Genomic DNA, 8,944 nt, shown 5'->3' on the forward strand with positions numbered 1-8,944 from the left:
TGCAGAATAGTTTCCCCCCACTTTTTGCCCGGTCTTTAGTAGAAATGTTCGTTGGTAAATGAGCTCTATACAGTGTTGTTTACATTCTGTGATGCGCGAGCTGATGACGTCACGTCAAGACGAGTTAACTTTTTTTTCTTCTCAACTTTGTGTGGAAAAATGCGGGGATTATGCGGCCTTTTGATAAATATGCGGCTTTTTAAAAATCTGCGCCATTTGGCTGATTATGCGCTAAATTCTGCGATCGCAGAATCGCGTTTTTCTGGAGGGTCTACATTGTATCACCCAGCCACATTTGAAAAGAGGGAGGTAAAGGAGATTTCCACAAAAGAAGGATTGTCCTACGAGCAATCAAAGAGGTAAAGGCAATGAAATTGGTTTGAGTGTTTGTCATGTTGATTTCATCTGGGGGCCTACCGAAAATAGCTACATGAGGGGATGGAGAGATTTTTAGACCTACAATTTCAGAAATACATTTGAAGAAAGATTACCAGAAGCTAGATTATTTAGGGCACAACCAGAACATGTGAGTCAGGTCGCAGGGGGCCTGGGAACATCCATCACACCTGTCATCCAATCTATCCTGGAGAGCTTAGCCTTGCTATAATGTAGCCTATGGAGAATTTTAAATTGTATTAGACTAAGTCTAGCACAACTGTTGGATGAGTTGACGGCTCTCAGGGCTTCCTTCCAAAAGTCATCAGAGAAGGTGAACTGTAGTTCCTTTTCCCAATTAGTTCTGATCTTATTAAAGGTACTCTTTAAACAAATACCTGACTTAGAACAAGAAGCCATCAATGCAAGGTCCTCTGTGGGGTTACTGGACTATCTCTTTATCGTCATGTGTATTTTTAGCCCCTTTAAGTCTATACATTATCTGAACCACAGGAAAGGACCTCAAGATTTTTACCCCCACTTTATGATAGTTTGCAGCTCTTTGCTCAACACTAAAGTTATTATGATCGTGTTGCAATGTTCTCACTGCGAGTCGTTTTTTTACCACTGCTGTGGCAGACACGAGGGCTTCTTTCCTGAAACAAAGATATCCCTCATTGACAGCTAAGCTTTTACCAACAAATAAATGAATCACTAGACAGACCTTGATGATACATTATCCAGTATGCGGTTTCTGATGTAACTCTAACAGGAGTTATTGCATAAGGTGGAGAAACATAAAAAAACGTTAGGGTTGCTATAAAAGCTACAAATGCTGGAACTAACACAAGTAAAAAGGCTTGTGGAGGATGTATTCATTTCTGCTGTGAAACACACCAATACAACTCCAAGACATGCTCAGCAAATCCCCCAGGTGTTCAGTACAAAGTGAAAGTAACTCACTGTTGGGACTGGGAAATTGCTCCTCCAGTGAAGTGTGTCCCAACTACTTTTGATCACGCTAATATCACTAAACTCTGATAAGTGTGGAGAACACAGTGTTTAGCCAGGAACTATTTCCCTTTCATACAATACACAATGAGCTCCAAACTCCCACAGTCTCAAATGTTAACATCTTCTGTTTATACTCTGAACTACTGAGATTTCCTACCATCATAGGCCCCTGGGAGGATAGGATTCTCCCTCAGCCAGCTGGAGAGACACACAGAAGAAGAAGAGAACAAAAAAGACACAAGAGAAGAGAGTGCACAAAGAAAATCAAATCTCTTCCCTCGAGGGAGAGACTCTCTGGTGCCTTTCCCCCGTTCTTATCTGATGAGCCTTTGGAGGATAAGAGTGAGGCTCTCTCTCCACGATGCCAGGCAGAGGGAATGATTCTCTCAGCTCCGCGGTCACAGTATACCCACTATAACAGGCAGATGGGTAGACACCGGTGCTGACAGGTATTACTGTCAAAATGAGGCAAGAACAAGGTGGGATGGCGCTCTTCAGTGAAGCTTATGGCAGGACTAAAAGTCTGCAAGGAATCACGCTACCAAAATCTTGGGGGATGCAGCTGCACACTGCCCATAATTGAGTTGAAAGCATTACTCAATATTTCATCTGTGCTGTGGGAAATAGGATTCTTAAGAGCTCAGCATAAGCTTAGTAGAAACGGGATATTCTCTATCACAGCTTATGTATATTTGCTTTATGCCTACCATTCATCTGGACCTATTTTTGCAAATGCAGTTACTTTTAAACCAAGAAAACTTTAATGTGTTTAATGTGTAAACACACTTCAGTTAAGTCAATTTCAAAAGGCCAATTTATGAATCAAATCTTATTTTAAACGCAAGCACTCCAGAGTCAGCCAATAACCATCAACTTTGTACTTAGGTCAGCACATTACCAGGGGCAACAGTGGCACTCATTAACCAGCACAGTTAAAGGGAGCTCCAGCACCCAGCAGTGAGCTCAGGGCCAGGTCCGGTCTACAATGACTCTGAAAACTCTACTTCTCATTCTTCATTCCCTTGCTCACCCTCACTTACCCAATGGGACAGGAGGATCCAGCACAGCAAGCTAACTGGCTTCAGTGTGAGACCTCCTGTCACAGGGGAGCTGAAGGCTGCTAAACCCAGCTGGAGCTCTCAGATATTTGGCTCTCGATAGATGGAACACGACAAACTGTCCTTGGTTCGAAGAGGAAAACTCAATGAGGCCTTCTTACTTTGCACACTACCTTAAGGTGGTAGTTACTGAGTGATGCCAACCAGGATGAAGTCATAAATCTGAGAGAGCCAGGCCCGCCGTGATGGCCACCTCTTGGATGTTCCTGCCCAGGCTGGCATAAAAGTTAATCCGGGAGGGGGCTCCACTGGTTAGGAGATGATGTTAGTGGGTCTTAATGGCCTGGGTGTCTGGCCCAGCAATCCAGTTAGGTTACAGTATTTGTCATTCCTTAGCTATGAGCAGTGCTTGGCCATCATGATGCACTTCTCCAGGTTAGACCTGGAGGAACTGTAGGTCTGTGCAGTGTTATTGCATGCTTTCAACAGTAGAAATACTTTTCTGTTCACCCATGGCTTAAGTAGATTGTCATCCGCATGATTGTGGGGACCATCAAATAAAAATGGAACTGCAAGTTTGGCATTATTAGCACCATAGACTTGGCCCAAATGAGGCATCAGTGAGGCTTCAAGTACTACCCATGACCATGTAAAGAAATCCTTTTTGGAAAGACTTTTAAAAATCTTAACTTTAAACTGCTGATTCTCAGACGGAGCAATCTACATCGAGGACAAATAGATCGGTGGCATGATGACTTTTAGAAAGGTGTTTCTATTAAACATAATTTACTTTACAGGTCATGATTTGCAAAGGCTATATACATCATATTTGTTTCACTCTTGAAAAAATGTCAAGGTTTGTAGGAACCAAGCCAATATTCTTGCCCTAATGAGCTAACAAACAGAACACAGTGTATTAATGATATCCCTCTAATTCGGTGATTAATACATCTCCTCTTCATACTGTGTCTACATTATTTTGGATTTACGTTTGCCTCAATTAGGATGACTAATCATGCAATAAAAATACAAGGATAAAAGCACTCCTGTTAGCTATTAATGGTATTTAATATCATTTCAATAAAAACAGATTAGTTCTGTTTATCCAAATAAAACGGCTGAAAATAATGTAATGGATTGAAGTCAAATGATCTACAGAATCTCGAGCAGAACTGCAATCCTTTACCATTGTAGTTGTATGTTTCAGCTATGTATTTCTCCTTTACTTCTGTCACACACTATACTATTACCGGTATATTAGAAGGGCATACATGCATCCACAGTACTGTAAGCCTTGACAGCTTATTCAAAAACCAATCTCATAAACATTGTCCTTGACCTGGTGAAAAATATATCTCCCCATCTGATGGTTAACCTCAACCCTTTATCTTATCTCAAGGACATGGAGGTCATACAACAGCATATATATTCCTGTATAGTGGGTGGATGGAAAATCCTAGTGACCTAAATACCTTTTCCTGCTGTCATCGTTATTTCAGTCAGCCAACAATCTAGATCAAATGTTCTATACAGTATGAAGACAGAAGAACAGGTTTCATACTCAGTGTCGGGCCTTGATATCCCCATAAACATACTTCACAGCAGCAAACTACGACAAGTCAGACCAGATAAATGTAGTTTTTTCTCTAGGGTTTGGATGTATGTATATGAACTAGCAACGTTTTTCCTATATGACAACTGCCATTCTGAGTTTTCTATAAAGCCATTATAAGAGGAGAATAATTATGCGAATAGGCTGCGAATGCAGGGCTACAGTTAACAGAGTTTAGTATTTCCTCGCATAGGCATAAATAAAGGCTGCTCCTAAGCCTCCAACAGAACAGACAGGGAACCCCGTTGGTTAAAGATGTGTTCATGCTCAACAGCAGGAGCAACCTGCAAACAACATGAAACACAGTTGTTCCTCTATAAAGTCTTCTGAAGCAACATAATTACAATTGTAACAGTTGTTTCACAGTGAATAATTATGATATTTTATTTCTGGGTATTTAGACCTATTCTCAGGGTGAAGTTGGGAAGAGCTTTGCTTGCATTAACAAAAATGCACCCGAGTCAAAAATAAATGTTTTATGGAAAATGGACTATGAACCCACGGGTGTCATTCGAAGAATCATTGCGACATGTTACAACAGGAAAAGCACAGGTGTGATTATTAAATGTAATGACCAATTTACGGTCAAGGTGATTACATCACCCTCAGACAACACAGCTGTAGCCCATGACACTGATTTTAGCCTTCACATCAGTATAAAACGTGTATGTATGTGTTTCTTTAGAAAGCAAATTAGGTCATTTTTCTAGTGAATCTCACCTTATTTAGTCAATAGGAATCTCCTTGTTAAATGGAAAAACAGTGATCTATAGTTATACATACATTGCCTATATTTGGTGGGAAACTACAGTGATTCTTATTCTCCGTAGACTCAACTGGGCTGAAACTGTACCTGCCAAACTCCTCTTGTGTTAAAAGGACTTAGAGCCGAAGGCATTCTATTGAGTAAGCCTGCAGCAATGCCAAGGCAAAGAAACATCACTTCAGTGAAGAGCAGCAGATCAAGACTCAAAGAAGCCTGGCAAGGAGGCAGCTCCCAAAATAGATGCGGTCCTTCTTTTAAAACGAATGTTTTTGTGGACAAGGACTTCATGACCTTCTTCTAAGATGTGATATGGCCAAAAAGACAGGCCTGATTCTTCGATATGTTCAAGATCCTCCAAAACTAAACCTACCTATATAGGGAAAGTGTGCAAAAAAAAGCCAGACCTTGCAAATAATGCCATGTTCCTCTTTCAGCCTATGAAATTGAATTTCCCACAATGAAGACTGGAGGAGAGGTACTGCTTTAAAAGAGCAGTGGAATTACCTTCCTGATTACTAAAGAATACACTTCAGATGATTGGGCTCTATTCAGAGTTTTGCTAAGTGTTAACTCAGGGCTCACTCTGCCTCAGATGGAGACTTGAGAAACACTAAATGCTAGTAATATGAACAAAATGCCTTCTGACACCTGCACACAGTTCTGTAAATCCCACTGGCAGGAGGCAGAGTTCTGCACCTCGGCTGGGAGTTGTATTAAGTTGTGAGTCAGGTTCTGGCAAGCACTTTTGTTTTTAAAGATTTGCTTTTTCAAGTGCAAAATGAATGATCCAAGAAAACCTACAAAATAATTGCATTGCAAGGGCACAGTCCTTGATATTTTCTCATCTAGTTAATAAAGTGGCTGCTACAATAGTGCATTGATTATGCTCAGGCTTAATGCAGTTTTGAAAACTCTTGGCTCACAGGATTAATAACAATTAAAGAGGCTGAATCCAAGGATGCCAAATCTTCAGTTTCTTGTTAATGTGGTTTTGGCTGTGTATCGTTTAACATCTCCTATGAAAGGTGTGAACTGAAAAATGGCAGCCGAGCGGCTGCGAGACCAGACAGCTGATCTGAATTAGGTAATGACTTGAGTCACTAAACCTCATTCCCTACCATGCGCATTGGAAAACGAAATAAAAAAAAAATCACCTGGTATAGTTGAGTTGAGGCAGAAGCATACAAGGCAGTGGAAGCACTGCAATATTCTGGGACATTTTTTCTTCTATAATAATATCATGGGCATAAATTAATCATTTGGCAGATGATAGCATAATTGCAACAAAGCATATTCTGCCTGGTATGGTGTATATTTAAGAATAATGAACTCTTACAAAAATAAAAAACATCATACAATGGAAGTTTAATGTGTTCATTGCTTTGAATCTAGAAATAAACATTTTCCTAATAGCTCACACACTCTGTGGTCTTAGGGGCTCCAAACCAGGACAATTGAGTGGATGCAACACTGTCAATGGAAAGGCTTCAAAATAAATGATTCCAGTTATTTTTCTACAGTAAGTTTTTTCTTAACCTGCAACTGGCTTGCTTGTGTCAATGATTTAACATCTCAATTGCTTCAGATCTGTTTAAAGGGGGCTTTCTAAATCTGGCAGAGTTGGTGTTATGGCTGCCGGGTTTGACACACCTTCTGTAACTTTGGCCAGGATAGTCATAATCTCACCAAAATCACACTGGTGTTAATTATTCCCCTCTACTTTAAGCAAACAAGAGCATTTTACTCTGGATTCATAGTTTATAAAATGGCAAGGGGGCTTCCCAATCTGGCAGAGTTTGTTGTAATGGCTGCTGGATTTGGCAACCCCTGCGTAACTTTGGACCAGGATGGTAATTATCCCACAAAAATTGCACTGGTGCTTTCAATTCCCCTCTAGTTTAAGCAAACAAAATTAATTTACTCGAAGCCCATCAGGTAAAATAATAATAAGCTTACAGAGCCTTGTATCTGAAGTCAGTAGTAGTACATATGGAGTCACATGACATCAGTGTGTTGGTTACAGCATGCAGTGACGCCTTATGGTGGCGGAGACTGTTGCCGGGGGGCCAGATGAGGTATAGGGAGCAGAGTAATTGTTTTCTTAATGGCATAAGACAGGAGAGGAATGCTCGACATGCTGCCGTGGAACAAGTGTAGAAGTACTACGGCCTCTGAGCTTAGATGTCATTCAGTGAAAATGAGGGCTGATTTTCTGGTTGGGTACTAGTGTAACCAAGACCTAACTACTGCATATACACCTGTGCTCCCTCAGCCGGCATAGACATATTATTTCCTGGCAATGCGATTACAGAGGATTATGTGCACATTTGCTGCAACTTAAAACTGTTCTACTATATGATGGAACATTACATGCTCTCTCACTGGATCTTGGATGAACGCTCAGTCTCTTCACCATAGTTCTTCGATCTATGCTTCCTCCTGAAGGCTCAATGGTCACATGCTACCAAGAGCTTCTCCCCGATTCGAAACGTTAAGGTTAAGTGATCTTTTACAGCCTGAAGGTGACTACGATGTGCGGCTTTTTTTCATTTCAACATGGGAGCAAAATCCTTAGTTGACGTTCACATTTTCATTGCACTTTTTTACTGCAAGACCAACTTTCCGACCTCAGTCTGATGAAATACATGATTGTTATGACCTGCCTCAAAAGGCCACAACAAAGTGGGAGACACACCACATCAATGGTTAATGAAATATGTTTATTTAAGCAAACAATTCAAATTGACCAAATTAATGAAGTGCAAAAATTAGTAAAGCATGAGGTGTGGATGTCAGTGGTATCAGTATGCAGGGTGAGGGTTGCATTGACGAGTAAGTGTGAGGGTGTTGAGGTGCACAAAGTAAAGCAACTAAAGTAACAAACAGCATACTCAACAGAACTGGGTGCCTGTAGGAAAAAGCAGAGAGACAGCGAGGAGCAGAGAGGCTTTAAATAGCTGCAGGGCACCAGACCCAGGTGCCCTGAGTTACTACAATCAAGGCTGGACACAGCACATCCACACCCTCTCCAGATGAACCCACAGGGGCATTACATGATTTATTTCAAAGTTTTTAAGTATCTCTACTCAGGGATCTTTTTATTTGTAAATTAAACATTTGCTTGAAACTAATTAAACACACCTATTGATCCACTGTACCATAATGTTGGGGAACTGTTTAGAAATTGAACTGAAAATGCTCTACTCCCTTTTTTCCTGTTCTGTATTTTTGCTGCATTTCCAACAAGCACCTTGCCAGACACCTGCACCTCACAGAGTAATGTCAGTGACCACACTATCAGCATCCATCCGTACCACAATGAGTCAGTCCAGATAACCAGATGACCATCACACTGAGGCCCCAGACCCCTATGACCTGACTGCCATTAACCCAGACACAGGCCCAGTGAGATAGAGAAAGAGAGATCACAATCATTACCCTCTATCAGCGCTATCTTCATCTCCTATCACTCATGTCTGGCCAGGCCACAAAATGTATCCCTCTCTCTCCCCTCTCCATGACTCTGTTAAATCAGACCAGGTGGTCGGGTGAAGGCCATTACGCTGGGCTAACTCCTCAAACTGCCCTCCCTCCCTCCTCCCTCGATATCAGCAGTAAATTGTTGTCAGCTAAATCCACATCTCTTCCAGTGTAACTGCTATCCTGTGTGTGTGTGTGTGTGTGTGTGTGTGTGTGTGTGTGTGTGTGTGTATCTCTGTATCAACTGTTTTACTGGCATTGTCTCTTTTTCTAGGCAGAAAAACTTGTTCCATCAGAATTATTTATGAAAGCAGTTATAACATAACATATTCTCGACATGGTTTAAATGTATAGACTTACCAGAACTATATTGTATTAAGCTCATCCAGCCCACAGAACTAAGCACAGGCCATTATGAGTCTTCATACTGTTCACGGACTCTGCTCTGTTTATGCTCCTCAGTGACCCCACTTAACTAGTGAAAGGTCAGCGCTAATGAACAGGCAGGCGGCAGCACTTGTTGACTTAGCATATAAGTTGTTTGACCCCTGACCTCACTCAGCAAATGAAGGGCTCTGACTCCCAGTGGTGTCAGTAAGTCAATGAGAGTCACTGTTTATAGAGAGAGTGACATGCACT

This window comes from Notothenia coriiceps, unplaced genomic scaffold (genome assembly GCF_000735185.1).
Source record: "Notothenia coriiceps isolate Sejong01 unplaced genomic scaffold, NC01 NC01_scaffold00026424, whole genome shotgun sequence".
NCBI lineage: Eukaryota > Metazoa > Chordata > Actinopteri > Perciformes > Nototheniidae > Notothenia > Notothenia coriiceps.